The sequence below is a fragment of the Papio anubis genome, chromosome 2 (assembly GCF_008728515.1).
Source record: "Papio anubis isolate 15944 chromosome 2, Panubis1.0, whole genome shotgun sequence".
NCBI lineage: Eukaryota > Metazoa > Chordata > Mammalia > Primates > Cercopithecidae > Papio > Papio anubis.
The window spans coordinates 20,861,510-20,879,226 of NC_044977.1; the positions used below are offsets into that span (position 1 = coordinate 20,861,510).

At 36.1% G+C, this 17,717-nt stretch overlaps 1 protein-coding gene and 1 non-coding gene across 17 annotated transcripts in view; one reads left to right on the forward strand and one right to left on the reverse strand.

Moving 5' to 3' along the window:
- Positions 1 to 17,717, reverse strand: part of ABI3BP (ABI family member 3 binding protein) — a 248,598-nt gene that overhangs the window by 194,923 nt on the left and 35,958 nt on the right. The window lies entirely within an intron of this gene.
- LOC116273914 lies at positions 14,182 to 14,290 on the forward strand. Its single transcript, XR_004182417.1, has one exon. It is a non-coding gene; the product is annotated as a U6 spliceosomal RNA (small nuclear RNA).

A 17,717-nucleotide genomic window follows, 5' to 3' on the forward strand; every position in this document is an offset into this window, starting at 1 on the left:
TGCCTGGTGCAGGCTAGATAGGAACTCAGCTACAAACAATTTGGACACAGTAATCCCTCATTTACAAAGGAAATTACATATATCCCATGTGATGAGTTGGGAATTTAAATAAGAATATAGAGGAAAAGCTATTCTGGACTTCAGTAAATTAATAGCACACAGATTTAGAGGTGGACAGAAGGCATCCCTATTTGTGTTCTATAAACACAAATCAGAAAACACAAGAAAAAATTCTGATTACAATTATTAAATAAAGGAAGATTTGTATAAATCCAAAGAATAATTACATTTAAAAAATGTACAGAATAAAAGCTGTGGTAAAAGTCTGATAAGCCACATAGATAGCTGCCTCAGTGCCAAGGAATGGGGGCTTTTTAAAAAAATCAAAACTTGACTTTACTTATACATGAACACATGCTAGCAAGAAGCTCAAATGACAGCATTCCATGATCTCTGCTCCAGGGCAAACAGAACAGCACGTTCCCTCTCCAAGATGCCTTGTTTTAAGTCTGCCAGGTGGAAGACATGCTTCCACATGCAACATGTGTTCTCAGAGTTCCGAATATTAAAAGTCTCAGTTCACCTGGAGCACTCCCTTCACAAAGCCACACCTAAGCAATACCCATAGATCCAATAAAAATGATAAAATAGATAAAGATAATTCCTAGGAGTCAAGTAGTGAGCTTTTTATTAGGACATTTTAGTCACCAAATACCTAGAGGATAGTTACTTTTGAATTTAGAAAGAAATGTCACTTTACAAAAAGTTCAAGGGGGAAAATCGTCTCTTCCTAATGGGGCACTTTTTATCTGTTTGCCCAGCCGTTTGCACAAGTGAGTTCCAATTCAGCTAAAACAACCAGAGTTTCCACCTTGGTCAGAATTCCCAGTGCTTTGATTCCTCAGTCCAATGCTTCACCGTCTGGTGAATTTGGATGATTGAATGAGACAGACTGAACCTGCCAATGTGGACATTTCAGCACCATTTGGCAAGGTTAATAGTTTTACCAAAGGAGCAATAACTACATTACCTACTTAGTAACCCAACTAACAGCCAAGTAGGAAAATTACTTTTCAAAGACTACATTCTAAGTCAACAGTCTCTCATTCTTAAGAAGACACCTCATTCTGAGACATACACAGGTGTCAATTGCACACGTTCCCTCGATCTGATTATGCTAAAATTACTCTTTAAAGTTTGAAGTGTGCTGAGGTTTTTTTTTTTTTGGAAGGGGAAGGTGAGAGAGGCAACCTCACACAATCAATGATCATAAGTAGGTATCTGCTGTAAGGTAAGTGGGACAGTGACTTGGTTAACTTCAACTGACCAAAAAAACTAAATAAAATTTATATTTACCTTGGGACAAATATATTTTTACTTATCTGCTTTTTATTTTATTCCTTTCATTAACTACTAGGTAGTAGGCATTAGTGACACAAATTCAAACATGATATGTCTGATTGCAAAGACTGGACATTCTAGTAAATTGGGTAGATGAATAAGTCAGTTGTTTCAGTGTAGCATGATTAGCACAATTAGTAAAATAACGCTACTTTTTGAGGGATTCTGAACCTGATAAAAGGGGCAAAAGAAAGAATATATATAGAAAACGTCCCCTTAGTTTTGTTTAATTAGTCACAAAAAATAGTTTTTATCCCATAAGGATAGATATACCAAAAGCAGGTAAGGAAGAAAGGAGAAAAATACAAGGTGTCGACATTTATTTTGTAATACTTTTTCTGTACCACTTTGGAAAAATGGTAGATTCTTAGTCATTATTGTTTTTTAATACCCAGAAAAGTAACCCAATAGGCTAAGGAACTTAACAAGACTCACTTCCCTTCTTTTTGTTCTTTCCTTATTTTCATGAAAATTCATGGAGATGATTTGCTTGCATTCCGTGGCTCTTTAAAGTAAGAAGTGACGGTATGAAGTGCTCTTGATGGAAGATGGGCTAGGCTCAATGCCAGGGCTCTGAAAGTGTGGTCTCCGGATTAGAGAATCAGCATCATCTGGGAGCTTGTGAGAAGTACAGATTCACAGACCCCATCCCAGACCTATTGAATTCGAAACTCTGGGGCCAGCAATCTGTATTTTGACAAGCTGTATGGGTATTCTGGTGAATACTTGAGTTTGAGAACCATTACTCTTTTCAAATTCAGTGCATCGACAATAAAATGAATGGACCCAATGTCATTTGAAAGACATTTACAGATATTCAATACAGTATGGAGAAAAGAAACTTCATCCAAAACTCTGTTAAGTTTCCTATCATGAGACTTTTACACATATTTTGGTCTGTGAACAAATTCTGTTAATTAGGATTTTTGAGAACTATTTCTGCAGACACGTGAGGTAAAATGTTGTATCTGGAATACTACTAACTTCTGAATGTCAATTATGTGTCTTTAAATCTAACCAATATATTTAGAGATTTAAAATCAAAGATGAGTTATTTTCCAACATTTTATTATAAAAAATTTTAAACATACAAAAGCATGAATTGTGCAGAGCACATCCATAAGGTAGCAACCAAAAGTCAATGATTCCTGTCTTACTCATCAATCATACACATTTCATCTCTCCATCCCTCTGTCCACCATTCAATCCATCTTAATTTTTAATTAATTTCCATGTCAACTGAATTTCAGTACCCTTCACCACCAAACACTTCAGTATGCATGCCATTAACTAAAGTTTAATATTTATTTATATTTTTCTTTTGATATAAAATTTAGGTACAGTGAAATACATAAATCTTAACTATACATTACTGTTTTCCCCACATGCCATACATCTACGTAACCCAAGCCTTTATCAAGATTTATAATATCATCATCAACCCAGAAAATTTCTTCACGCCCCTTCCCAGTTCATTCCCACAACATCCTCCCAGGAACTATTGTTCTTAATTTTACTATCATAGATTAGTTTGCCTGTTCTAGACTCTTCCATTAAATAAAATCACACAGTATGTAGTGTTTTATGTAAGGCCTCTTGCACTTAAAATGTCTTGACGATATATGTTTTGTTGCATGCATCAGTAGCTTTTTGTTGCTATTGTCACAGTAGTATTCACATAGTTATTAAAGCCAACATTTTTATATCTTCCAGTTGTCTTCATAATCAGCCTCTTTTGATTGTACTATTTTTAAAATGTTGATTATATTATAATAAAATTTTTCCAAGAAAAAGTGAAATTATATATGTATATTTCTAATTTTCCAGATTATTTACTTATGTAAAGCTATTTACCAGGGAAACAAAACTATCAACTCTTCTATTTATAATAGACAATTACTACACTTAACTACATTCTTAATAGTAAATACAGATAAAACCATATAATGATTTCATCTTCACTGAAAAGCTAAGTACTGGACACCGATACTCAAGGTCTCTGACACTTTTCCCACTCACTCCCAGCTGATAGAATGCCAGACATGAGCCTCTTTTGACAATGAAGTGTAATACTGACTTTCTTATGTCAAAGAATGATTTTCATGAAGGTGAAAGTAGATAAGTTTAACTGTTTTTAATTTTTAAAATCGTGTCCTTACAATTCTCAGAGTGATCAGGTATCAAAAAATAGAAAATATATCATTTAAATTAATATTACTCTGAGTAATTTTCCAAAAGGACTGATACTTCTTTTTCTTTCCTTCTCTTGATAACTCCAATTTGGGCACTCATTAAATTCCGTTGACCGAATAGAGATTGTTTAATCAGAATGATTATTTACAGGACAAAGCAGAAAATGTTACTTCTACCAATACTAAAACATCCTGCATGTGCAAGATTACATATTTCTACTGTGAAACATTGTTCCAGGGAGCAAATTGAAAATACTCTTGATAAAAAATGAAAATTTTGCCATCTTGTAAAAACGTCAAAAAATCACACAGCTTTCTTAAATAAATCTTTTTTTTTTTAAGTTTTGCAAATAAAAAATATGAGATGAAACTGGAACCAATGGTTTTATCCACCATCTTTGTTTAGACATTTGGCATCTTCATGAATTATTTGTAATTTACTTAGTTCATAAATACCCTGTACTGATGGCATATAGTTGTTCATTTGGAGATTTCATAGCATCAAAAGTCTTCCATGGACTAGAGGGAAATGGCTAAACTATCTTGAGAATGTGGCCAAGTGGCCTCATATACTAAAGCTGAGTGGCCATGAGATGTCAGGAGGCTCTAAGAAAGGCCATTTGCCCTCAACTCCACTGTGGGCATCTCATATTATTAATAATATGTTGTGGAAGAAAGAGGGGGGTTTCTGACATCAACTTGGCCTTTAATTGTGTTTGACTTTAGGTCAGCTGTCCTCTCTAAGCCTCATTTTTCTCCTCTGTAAAATGTTTTGAGGAATCCCAAATTCACTCTCAATCTAATACTCAAGAATGTCTCTAACATCTCATCCAGAAAAAATGCGATCTTCCTACTAAAGTGCAAGAAAATCCAAATAAATCAGAAAATAATTTTTTAAGGAAACACTAATAATTTCCAGAAAATTTTTTCATAGGACTCCCAAATTGCACTTCAAATATAAAAAAGGAACAAATATTTTCATGAGCATATGGAAAAAATATATGTGACTGTCACATATAATTTTTAACAGCTTTAGTGAGATATAATTTATAGATCATAAAATTCTCCCCTTGTAAGTGTACAGCTCAATAATTTTATAGCTCAAACTCACAGAAGTTGCTACATTTATATAATTTACTAAATCTATCGTAATCCATATTCAGAACATTTCCATTACTCTAAAACATTCCATTTTACCCATTTATAGTAAATCTCTCTGTTCCCACCCTTAGCTCTAGGCAACCACTGGTCTACTTTCTGGTTTTCTGGTAATTAAATATAAATGGACATACATGACATGTTGCCTTCTGCACCTGGTTTCTTTCACTCAGCATAATTTTTATGAGACTCATCCATCCATGTTGTATTACTAGTTCAGTCCTTTTAATTGTTAAATAGAATTTTATGAATATATTACATTTTGTTTATTCAGGCCAAATATTTGATGAATATTTGGATTGTTTCCAGTTTTAGCTATGAATAACGCTGCTATAAAATTTCGTGTACAAGTCTTTGTGTGAACATATATTTTTATTTTTGGAAGGTAAATATGTAGGTATAAAATTTTTGGGTCATATGGTAAGTTTATGCATAATTTATTAAGAAACTCCCAAACTTCTCCAGTTTTATACTGATCGTAATATTTCTCTTGCTTGAGGACCACTCCAAATTGTGATCATCCAGAAAATGAGCTGTCTTGTTTTATCAATGTCACTAAATATATGTTAGATAACAAAATTAATTATTTTAAGCCCTGAGACTTCTATCTTTAGTCATTAATGAAGATGAGATTGGCTGAGCATGGTGGCTTATGCCTGTCATCCCAGCACTTTGGGAGGACAAGTTGGGCAGATCACATGAGGTCAGGCATTCGAGACTAGCCTGGGCAACATGGTAAAACCCTGTCTCTACTAAAAATGCAAAAATTAGCTAAGCATAGTGGCACGCGCCTGTAATCAGAACTACTCAGGAGGCTGAGGCAGGAGAATCGCTTGAACCTGGGAGGCAGAGGCTCAGGTGAGCGGAGATCATGCCACACACTCCAGGTTGGGCAACAGAGAAAGACTCTACCTCAAAAAAAAAAAAAAAAAAAGGATGACATCACTTATTTTGTTATAATAATTATTTTAAAATATTGTGATTCCAAATTCATCCAGAAAACAAGAAATACACTTTTGGCAAAACAATACAATGACCATTGACATTCTTAGAAATGAGTTTGAAGGCTGGGCGTGGTGGCTCACACCTGTAATCCCAGCACTTTGGGAGGACACGGTAAGCAGGTCATCTGAGATCAGGAGTTTGAGACCAGCCTGACTAACATGGAGAAACTCCATCTCTACTAAAAATAACAAATTAGCCAGACGTGGTGGTGCATGCCTGTAATCCCAGCTACTTGGGAGGCTGAGGCAGGAGAATCGTTTGAACCCGGGAGGCAGAGGTTGCGGTGAGCCAAGATCGCGCCATTGCACTCTAGCCTGGGCAACAAGAGCAAAAGTCCATTTCAAAAAAAAAAAAAAGAAAAGGAAAAAAGAAATGAGTTTGAAGCAGAATAAATTACTGAGTTGTCTTTTCAATCTCCAGTCATTTCAGTTTTAAGAATAGTTTAGTCTATACTAATTAGGTGAATAGTTGTTCACCATGAAATTAATCAGTTCTGAAGCCATTAACTTTATTTGTACTTCAAATTAAAATGAAATTCCATGTACATTTTGACCTTGTAACCAAATGCTTCAGTTGGGTTTTTCTATAAAAATAAACAGCTATCTTTCCTGATCAGGGATTTATTACTATTTTGACAATATTTGTCATTTTTATAGTAATAATTAAAACATTTTGAAGGTCTAAAATGTTTTTCAATATTAATAAAATATTGAAATTTTGACTTACGCACATATCTGATATATCTCATTACTAACATCTCTGATGGTTTGCTATTAATGTAGTATTTGAGCTTTACTAGGTGAGAAAAAGAAAGTCAAAGTGGCTTGGCATCATTGCCTAGTAGGCTGACATTATTAAAATTTCCTCATCTTGCATAGTGGATGTGACCCAAGCTTAAGACTAGGTACTTAAAATAGAATTTTATAACATTTACCCAATGTTAGCAAAATCTAACTGAATGAATCCATTTGAAAAAAAGTCGTTCTGACTTTAAATTGCAGAAATAAGAAGGAAGGCTGTCTCATAACTTTTTATCAGGCAAATTTTTTTTCTTGTATTTTAAACCTAGGAGCTACAATGAATTTCCCCACTTCACTCAAAACTCTGAACTTGGAAGTGTAGAAATGTGATTGTCCTTTGAGTAGTCTCAATACTCCCCATGGGGAATTGTTCGTTAGACACTGCAAATAAGAATATAGTAATTCCCACTGGTTACACTATTCCCCAGTGTGAAATGAATTAATTTAAGTGGCAAGAAAGAGAGCCCAGGAGACAGAATAAGGGATGGGAGTAAGTTCAAGTTGAGATAGTAAACTGTTAGGTAGCAAAAACTATGAAGCTGAGGAAAAAAAAAAAAAGACAGATAAAGAATGGAGGATAAGGCAATTTATTGGTAGCAGGAAATAGACCCAAGGGAACACTAGAGGGAAAATCCAAGATTGCAGGGCTGAGGTGCCCAAACCTTCAATAGCTCCATAACTGCTGTGACCTGAAGAGGTCACACATGTAATGGATGGGTAGGAATTAGTCAACCAAAGTTAAAGTGTGCATATTGGGTGAAGAGGGAGGGCAGGAACAGCATTCTCAGACATAAGGAATAGCATGAGCAAAGGTGCTGAGGGAAAAAGTAGATGATGGATTTAAAGATCCTAAACAAAGTCAGTGTGGTAGGATATAATGGGTTAAGGAGTATGCAGCGAAGTTATAGAGGACAGAAGGTCAGATCATGCAGAGCCCTTGTAGAACACATTAAAAGACATGTTAGAAGCAAAGCTAAATTGTTTTTCCCTACGAAGCTACACACAAGCCAAACTTCTGAGAAACGAATAATGCAAAATTCAAAGCTTAGATGATTAAAAATATGTCCACATGGTAGAAATGTGGCCTCACAAGTTCTTAGCAACAAGCAGCTCAAATGCTCAGAACAAGATTTGATTTCAGTAGGAAAAAAATGCTGTTGTTAAAATGAAAAGTGCCAAACATATTTTACAACTAGATTATAGTTTAAATGGAATTCGATCCATACAGGTCCTTACTGCAAACAGAATGTGTTACTAAAATCAGCTGTTATTAATTCTGTTTTTAGCCAAAAGCTAGATGAAAACAAAGCAATTGTAGTTCAATTGTCACTATTGGCAGAGATAGCCTGGGAATGAAACTGCTTACAACTTACTATATGAATACTTCTGTCTTTCCCAAATCACTCATTTCACTTCCCTCCCAGGCTGGTGGCACATTTTCATCTCCCTTTCCTCTACCCCAGTAATAGTCCCTGCATTGACTTTTTAACTTAAAAAATTATACAAATAATAGTGGTTGAGTATCCTTTATCCTAAATGTTTGGGACCAGACATTTTTCAAATTTTAGATTTTTTTAGGATTTTGGAATATTTGCATTATACTGGTTGAGCATCACAAACCCAAACATTCAAAATCCAAAATGCTCTAATGAGCATTTCCTTCAAGCATTTGGGATACTCAACTTGTACACATTTATTTTAACAAGAAATTTAAGAGAGTTAGAAAAGAGAATATTTTTTTAAAGTTATTCATTTATAAGGAGTAAGGAAAGGATCCAGTTTCAGCTTTCTACTTATGGCTAGCCAATTTTCCCAGCACCATTTATTAAATAGGGAATCCTTTCCCCATTTCTTGTTTCTCTCAGGTTTGTCAAAGATCAGATGGCTGTAGATGTGTGGTATTATTTCTGAGGACTCTGTTCTGTTCCATTGGTCTCTATCTCTGTTTTGGTACCAGTACCATGCTGTTTTGGTTACTGTAGCCTTGTAGTATAGTTTGAAGTCAGGTAGCGTGATGCCTCCAGCTTTGTTCTCTTGACTTAGGATTGTCTTGGAGATGCGGGCTCTTTTTTGGTTCCATATGAACTTTAAAGCAGTTTTTTCCAATTCTGTGAAGAAACTCATTGGTAGCTTGATGGGGATGGCATTGAATCTATAAATTACCTTGGGCAGTATGGCCATTTTCACGATATTGATTCTTCCTATCCATGAGCATGGTATGTTCTTCCATTTGTTTGTGTCCTCTTTTATTTCACTGAGCAGTGGTTTGTAGTTCTCCTTGAAGAGGTCCTTTACATCCCTTGGAAGTTGGATTCCTAGGTATTTTATTCTCTTTGAAGCAATTGTGAATGGAAGTTCATTCCTGATTTGGCTCTCTGTTTGTCTGTTACTGGTGTATAAGAATGCTTGTGATTTTTGCACATTAATTTTGTATCCTGAGACTTTGCTGAAGTTGGTTATCAGCTTAAGGAGATTTTGGGCTGAGACGATGGGGTTTTCTAAATATACAATCATGTCATCTGCAAACAGGGACAATTTGACTTCTTTTCCTAACTGAATACCCTTGATTTCTTTCTCTTGCCTGATTGCCCTAGCCAGAACTTCCAACACTATGTTGAATAGGAGTGGTGAGAGAGGGCATCCCTGTCTTGTGCCAGTTTTCAAAGGGAATTTTTCCAGTTTTTGCCCATTCAGTATGATATTGGCTGTGGGTTTGTCATAAATAGCTCTTATTATTTTGAGGTATGTTCCATCAATACTGAATTTATTGAGCGTTTTTAGCATGAAGGGCTGTTGAATTTTGTCAAAAGCCTTTTCTGCATCTATTGAGATAATCATGTGGTTCTTGTCTTTGGTTCTGTTTATATGCTGGATTATGTTTATTGATTTGCGAATGTTGAACCAGCCTTGCATCCCAGGGATGAAGCCTACTTGATCATGGTGGATAAGCTTTTTGATGTGTTGCTGAATCCGGTTTGCCAGTATTTTATTGAGGATTTTTGCATCGATGTTCATCAGGGATATTGGTCTAAAATTCTCTTTTTTTGTTGTGTCTCTGCCAGGCTTTGGTATCAGGATGATGTTGGCCTCATAAAATGAGTTAGGGAGGATTCCCTCTTTTTCTATTGATTGGAATAGTTTCAGAAGGAATGGTACCAACTCCTCCTTGTACCTCTGGTAGAATTCAGCTGTGAATCCATCTGGTCCTGGACTTTTTTTGCTTGGTAGGCTATTAATTATTGCCTCAATTTCAGAGCCTGCTATTGGTCTATTCAGGGATTCAACTTCTTCCTGGTTTAGTCTTGGGATTGTAAACTAGTTCAACCATTATGGAAAACAGTATGGCGATTCCTCAAGGATCTAGAACTAGATGTACCATATGACCCAGCCATCCCATTACTGGGGATATACCCAAAGGATTATAAATTATGCTGCTATAAAGACACATGCACACGTATGTTTATTGCAGCACTATTCACAATAGCAAAGACTTGGAATCAACCCAAATGTCCATCAGTGACAGATTGGATTAAGAAAATGTGGCACATATACACCATGGAATACTATGCAGCCATAAAAAAGGATGAGTTTGTGTCCTTTGTAGGGACATGGATGCAGCTGGAAACCATCATTCTTAGCAAACTATCACAAGAACTGAAAACCAAACACCGCATGTTCTCACTCATAGGTGGGAACTGAACAATGAGATCACTTGGACTCAGGAAGGGGAACATCACACACCGGGGCCTATCATGGGGGCGGGGGGAGGGATTGCATTGGGAGTTATACCTGATGTAAATGACGAGTTGATGGGTGCAGCACACCAACATGGCACAAGTATACATATGTAACAAACCTGCACGTTATGCACATGTACCCTACAACTTAAAGTATAATAATAATAAATAAATTTTAAAAATAAAGTTATTCATTTAATATGCAGATAAATCTTCTGTAAACATTTTTGTATGTTCTTTCAGATACTTTTTCCTGGGAATAATATATTACAGTCTACAAAAATAAGGTTACACTCCAAGTGCTGTTCCATAACCTGTATTTTCTTCAATATAAATACAGCTTTATATCTTTATTTTTAATGACACTACTATCTTTCAATTAATTCATTGGGAATTTTCCTTGATAGTAGGTAAACTGACCCTATATCATCTCAGTGAGTTAGCACAGTTTAACAATCATCTCAATAAATTCACAATTGAAGTATTTATTTATTTATTTATTTATTTATTTATTTATTGTTGAGACAGATTCTCTCTCCATCACCCAGGCTGGAGTGCAGTGGTGCGATCTCGGCTCACTGCAGCTTCTGCCTTACAGGCTCAAGCAATTCTCGTGCCTCAGCCTCCCAAGTAGCTGGGACTACAGGCGTACAACACTATGCATGGCTCTATTTTTGTGTGTGTGTGTGTGGTATTTTTAGTAGAGACAGAGTTTCGCCATGTTGACCAGGCTGGTCTTGAACTCTTGGCCTCAAGGGATCTGCCCACCTTGGCCTCAAAAGGTGCTGGGATTACAGGTGTGAGCCACCATGCCTGGTCAACAATTCAATTTATTTTGGTGAAATTTGGTATTCGTTTTAGGGATAAGGTATTGAACTTATAAAGTTTGAGCTCAGTTTTTAAACGTAACATTTGAGATCTGTTTTATTGAATCCATATGACAATTAGATAAGCTCATTGTATTGTTTGTGAGATTATTGCTAAAATTTTTGGCTATGGAAGCACTGATATTTCCATGACCTTGAGATTGCTCGTGTGATCCTATGAGGAGTGGTGTTTTGAAGAAGGAGGACTGTATAGTGGAATGTAATGGGCCACAGGGTTTAGAGCTGGAAAATCTGTATTTAAGTCCCAAATGAAACCCACAATTCCCCTTTTGTTCAACTGCTATATGGATAATTCACTTACTATCCAAATGTCACCTTTTCCCCTATAAAGTGGTATTAATCATAGAACTCTCTCAGAGTTGATGGGAAGATTAAGTGAAATAGACTGTGAAAAGCAGTTCCTGAACTGTGCAGCTCAGTAATGGTTGTCTTTGATCCGACTTCATCCATGGGTTCTTTTTGATTTCAGTGTACTTTGAATTTTTAACATTCCTTGTCTTTCAACCAAAAATTCACTCTATATAGATGTTGTTTATATGCAGACTATAAGCTATATAAGGATACTGTCCCTGGCACAGTGCCTGGCAGAGAAAGGATATTCAATTAACATGTTTTAAATGAATGAACAAACACATACAATAATTTTTTTAAATGGAAAATATTATGCTTGATAGGAATTAATACTATAATAAGCAAATGCATCTCTTCAAATAAACTGTACTGTACTGGAGGATGTAGACTTGTAAGAGTTATTACTCAATGCGCTCAACAAATTCTACATAGAGGAGGGAGCTACATGCAGAGGTAATTCAGAGGAGCATTGACTAGTTAGAAGTGGGTGAGTCAGGAATGGTATCACAGAAGAAGTGGCATCTGATCTGGGTTTTGAATGTCAAGAAGGACTTGTCCAGAGAATGGGAAGAAGGAAAATTCAGACTGAGGAAAAGTAAAGATGAATGTTGAGGTGTTGATATCTGTGATAATTCATTCTACATGATATTATATAAGGTGTAGACTATCAACATCTCTTTCTGGTCAAACACTCTTTTCATCTACTCTCTTTTAAAAATTAATATGATTGTAAATATCTAATGGCATTTCATATCATTTCCACAAGGAAATATTTCTTCTGAGTGGAGAGTTATTTCTAAGGCCTCTAATTATCATATGCATGTACTTGATCTCTGTGGTGTCCATCCTCATCCAGGCATCTCATAATAGTCATTCATGGTAACGTGACAACCTGTTTTATGGGGCTGAGGCCACGTGCCCAGGGAACATTACATTAATCCCAGCACACTAAAGTCAACTGAGGATAAGATGCACCCAAAACTTCTCTAAAGAACAATGTGAACTAATTCGTAACATTCATCTGCGACATTAATTGCTCACAGGAGAGTAACAAAGTATCTATTATTTCGCACACCAGCATTAGAATAATGCCAATGGTTTTAATGATTCTAAAAATATCTGAGATAAGTCTAGTGCAGATTGGAGAATCCCATGTTTCAGACATTTGTTTGAAGTTCTCATTTCCCATAACTTCTGCGTAGCATTGCAGACCTCTGACCAACCTAATATATCTGCCCTTACTTGTGTATGCATGTGTGTGAGCACCCTTTGCTCCACCTCTCCCTACACCTTGATTTTACTCTGTGACACAGTGGTATCCTAATTCTCATTTTCCATGAAATCTCCATCTCTCTCCATTACTTCTCTTCCTCCTCTGGCCCTCAAAACATGGCAATTCACAAAGGTTCTGTCTTTTGCTCCTTTAGGGCACTCCTTTACAGTTAAGGCTTCAATCATAACTTAGCTGCTAACTATAAGTAGCTTAGCTGATTCTGATATCTGAACCTCTATTTCTGAATACTTGTTTGGCTCCAGCCCTACAGGCTTTGAGAGCCACTGACACTTCCGTTGATGCGGTCAGGCTCCAACCATCATTATCTTCCTCAAAACCAGTTTGCTTTTCTTCCATCTGTGATGTGTCACAGTCCGAGGCACCCAAGTCACACTTGAGGAGTCAGGTTTTATATACACCTTCATCCAAAACCTGCATAAAACACGGAGAAGTCCAAATGCAAGGATGCCTATGACTTTGTTTCATTACCATCCTGAGGACTTGGAGCAGTGGTTCTCTTCTGAAAGACTAAACTTCTAATTAAAAAGTGAGTTTTCTTCTTTTCCTTCTCCTTGACCACTTTGGTGCAGGTCATCCTGAGCCCAAAATTTTATTATAACAGAAGACATTCTTAAGGACAAATCATATATAGGTTACGGTTTCATTTCATTTAAATTACTTGCAATGAGTTGCAAATAAGTCAATGTTTTCTAGCAATTCCTATCTCACCTTCTTTCTTAGCCCCACCCAACAAGATCACTGTTTATTAACTCCAGTTCACCCCATTTGTACACAGTTGAAGAAAATCCCAGCTCCTCCTGCTAGTATTCTGATCTCTAAGGGGAAAAGGCATTTTTATCTCTTGTCTACAAATCATCCCTTAAATTTTGGCCAAAACTGTCTCCCTTCCAGATCAATTCATCTCAAGAAACATTTTAAGTTCACGATACCTACTGTACAATATAGTGACTATAGTTAATAACAATATAGTTAATAACAATTCAAGTACACTTGAAAATTGCTAAAAGTAGACTTTAAGATACAAAAAACGTCATGTGAAGCAATTAGTTTGGTTAATTAGCTTGATTTAGCCATTCTACAATGTATACATATTTCAAAACATCATGTTATGTACCATAAACACATAGGATTTTTGTTAATTAAAAATAATTAAATAATAAGAAAATGATGTTCGCCCTGTATATGTACTATATACTGCATCTTTTGTACTAGAAAAAAATTAAACACTCTAATTGTAATTTGGTACAAAAACACCATGGAATATGCTATTTGATCTACTAATATGTACACAAAATATCTATATTTCATTTAAATTAAAAGAAATAAATAGGTATTTTATAATTTAAGAAAATTGTTGTGCTGGCTTCGGCAGCACATATACTAAAGTTGGAAGTATACAGAGAAGATTAGCATGGGGCTCTTGCGCAAGGATTACACACAAATTTGTGAAGTGTTCAATATTTTCATAAATAAAAGAAAGAATTGTAAATAAGATACATTAAAAAAAGAAAAGTATTTTTAGAGAGAGGCTCATCAGCAAAGCACTAAGACACTGAAGACATAAATACAAAATCATCTCAACTTGGAATTGCTTGTTTCTCTTTTATGTATTCTAGACGAAGTTTCTATACCATCTTTCCTTTTATTTCTATAAAATTCCACCTAGCTCCCCTGAGCTGTTTACTTGCTCTATTTTACCCACTCTTTGACTCTCTCTTTGCATTTCTAGCTTCTAAAACTTCATCCTGCATCCTCTCGATGTCATCTTGGATTCTTTTCACTTTTCAAATATACTTCTTTCAAACCCATGTAGAAAGGATTCATTCCTTTTTGGGTAAATGCATTTCTGGGCTTCAAACACTACGCAACTTTGTCTCCTGTGCCTACATAATATCCATAGGCTTGGCCTGAAAAGACCAGCCAGTCTTACCCATTTTTATAATTAACAACCTCATTACCTTTCCAGTCCACCGTTCCCACTATTTCCGGGTTAATCACTGTACAATACTACTTTATTATGTTATCTCTTTCCTCTTCCCCTGCTGGACAAAAACAGCACGTGACTCCTTAATGTTCACAGAATAAATGTCAGAATAAGGTTATACTCATAAATGAAGGAAAAATAGACGATCACAAAATAATGTCATAGGCACAGGCTAAATAGTGTGTATGCAAAAATGAGTAAGATACTATAGCACACCTCAGTAGCGAGGGATTCTGATCTCCAAGAGTTAACTTTGACACACGATAAGAGCTATATGCAAAAAATTACATTTACAAAGGAAAACAAGGATTCTTCTGGGGCATGTAAGAAGATACTGTTGGGAACACTTCTCAGAGAAAGAAACACCATTTTTTTGATCTCAAAGAGATTACCAGACAGTTAGACAGACGATTGTCATACAAAGCAATGCTTTACATTTCTTGAATTTAGAGGGAGTGGATATTATTCTCTAGGCTAAAGGTTCATGGAGAAGGTGAGACTTCAGCTTAACTTTGAAAATAAGAGTCAAATAAAAGGCGGACTTGAAAGAATGTTTCAGGTAAAAAATGGTAGTAGCAAGAAGCCCATATTGAACTGCAAACCCTGTACAAAATTTTAAAAAAAGCAAATAGACCAGTTTGATTAAAAAGAAAGGATCATGCTCATAGATACTTGGAAACTCAGAGTTGGGAAGAACTTAAGAGTCATTGTAACTATTCTCCCTCCCTCTTGGGGCCAGACTGTAGATTAGCTCTTAGGATGAACTGTCTTTCTCCCTCCCAAATACTAGTACATTTAACAAAGGTCCAGATACAGTGACCTCTAGCACTATATTTCTGGCGCTCAGCAGAACAACTCCTCTCAAACACAGCATTTAGAAATATACATGAGATAGTTACCTTTTAATTATTATTAATTTATATATCTTTTAGTTATTTGGAAATAATTCAGTGGTCATATGAAAGACTTATTGCTATTTTCTAATGTGGCGTAATAACCCAAAACTTGGAATCAGCAATACAAACAGGAAGCATTAACTTCAGACCAAAAAGACAACAACTCCAATTTTTTCTTCTGGTAAAATTATAAAAAGGACAAAGAAGGCTGGGAGTCATGAAATCTTGGAATTACCCTTTGGATAGAATTTCACTGGCTCGCTATCAGTCACGAAATATCAATTTAAGGCTTATTGTCACTTACATGCCCTTCCTTCATACATTTATTTTTAAAATAGTCATTCTCTGGAAGCCTCTCCTCATTCCTTATCCATTTCCTCTATCCTTCGCTGTTATAATTTATTTAAATAAAGTAGTAATAAACTGACTATGTTAAGAATGACAGGTACTTTACAATATAAGTCTCAGCCATGCCCTTCAAAAACATGTGGAATGAGACCAACCTAGATCCAAACAGTTCCACAGACCTTTACATCACACATGGATGATCTTGGTGGATAATTAGCATGAAAATCTTGTTTGAGTGGCAATGGATTAGTTCATCTGCATTATTACTAATGGGGTGGTGAACGCTTTTCCTCTACAATTCTGGGCCCCAACTAAAGCACCAGATAAACTGTCACATAAATCCGCAAGACATAAAAGCACACATGGAAAATGCCTATTAGCAGCTCTCATTATTATCAAGAAACAGCACGTTACCACCAAGCCCAGGGCAAACGTAAAAGTGTTTGTCATCCCTTTAATGTTTTAAATTTTGACTTTTTTTTTCTTTATACAGAATCATAAAGCTCAACTGGCAAGGGATTGGGCAGGGAAAGTAAGACATGTCTCTTCTCATAAAATCAGCAGAGGCATTCCATAACCACACAGAGCACTCAGCACGTGTGTCATCAGGCAGAAGTGGAAGTTTTGATATTGAGAATCCCAGCTGCATATTTCTAGCATGAGGGGCTTGGATCCAAGAAAAGAACGTGGTCCTGTCCCTGATAGAGATCCAAGTACGATACTCCATGCATGTCAGACGGGTGTCTCAATAGCATCATCAGAGCAGGGCAAGGCACAGGGCTGGGTGGACTTTTTAACAAGTGAAGATGAACTTTACTGTCGCAAATGTCTGTGCTGATTCAGTTTCCCTTTACAACATGTTCACTGGGACTATTTTTTTGCCCTGTAAATGATATTGGATGATTTCCATGCATGTAGCAACTATTAAATACAGTGGCAGCCATATTAGATGCTTTACTTATGTGTTTCTCTTCTTCATAAGATTTTAAATTAGATTATTCTCTGCCTGTATCCTCCATTGTTTGGATAATATTTATATATCTCCCATTTCACAGATGTCTTCTAATTAGAATTCTACCATACAACAAGAAGTAATAGTATTAACAATACTTTACATATGGAATCTTTTGCATCTATCTACAAATCTGCAAGGAAAGTTGGTATTTCTTCTTCTTAAAATCATTATAAAAATCCAATCACTCATTTATTTAACAAATATTTATTGAGCACCTAGAATATGCAAAGCTCTCTGCCATAAGCTGGAACAAAACAAACAGTGAATAAAAACAAACAAAAAGCCGTACTTTCATTGAGTTTACATTCTAGTGAGAAGAGATAAATAAAGAAATAATAAGTAAAACATATGGTATGTCAGGCCAGGCGCGGGGGCTCACGCCTGTAATCCCAGCATTTTCGGAGGTCGAGGTGGGCAGATCACCTGGGGTCAGGAGTGCGAGACCAGCCTGCCCAACATGGTGAAACCCCGTCTCTACAAAAATACAAAAATTAACCAGGCACGGTGGCAGACACCTGTAATCCCAGCTACTCGGGAGGCTGAGGCAGGGAGAATTGCTTGAACCCGGGAGGTGGAGTCTGCAGTAAGCTGAGATCTCACCACTGCACTCTAGCCTGGGCGAGAGCAAGACTCAGACTCTGTCTCAAAA